The sequence below is a fragment of the Physeter macrocephalus genome, chromosome 7, assembly GCF_002837175.3.
Source record: "Physeter macrocephalus isolate SW-GA chromosome 7, ASM283717v5, whole genome shotgun sequence".
NCBI lineage: Eukaryota > Metazoa > Chordata > Mammalia > Artiodactyla > Physeteridae > Physeter > Physeter macrocephalus.
The window spans coordinates 43679303-43679613 of NC_041220.1; the positions used below are offsets into that span (position 1 = coordinate 43679303).

Consider the following 311-nt stretch of genomic DNA (forward strand, 5'->3'; position numbering starts at 1 on the left):
TGCAAATCAAAACTACAATGAGATATCACCTCACACTGGTCAGAATGGCCATCATCAAAAAATCTACAAACAATAAATGCTGGTGAGGGTGCGGAGAAAAGGGAACCCTCTTGCACTGTTGGTGGGAATGTAAATTGATACAGCCACTATGGAGAACAGTATGGAGGTTCCTTAAGAACTAAAAATAGAACTACCATACGACCCAGCAATCCCACTACTGGGCATATACCCTGAGATAACCATCATTCAGAAAGAGTCATGTACCACAATGTTCATTGCAGCTCTATTACAATAGCCAGGACATGGAAGCA

The 311-nt window shown here is 41.8% G+C and overlaps 1 protein-coding gene across 1 annotated transcript in view; it reads right to left on the reverse strand.

Annotated features, from left to right (window-relative positions):
• Window positions 1-311, reverse strand: part of LOC129392264 (adhesion G protein-coupled receptor L3-like) — a 337154-nt gene that overhangs the window by 178533 nt on the left and 158310 nt on the right. The gene's annotated exons all lie outside the window — the stretch shown is intronic.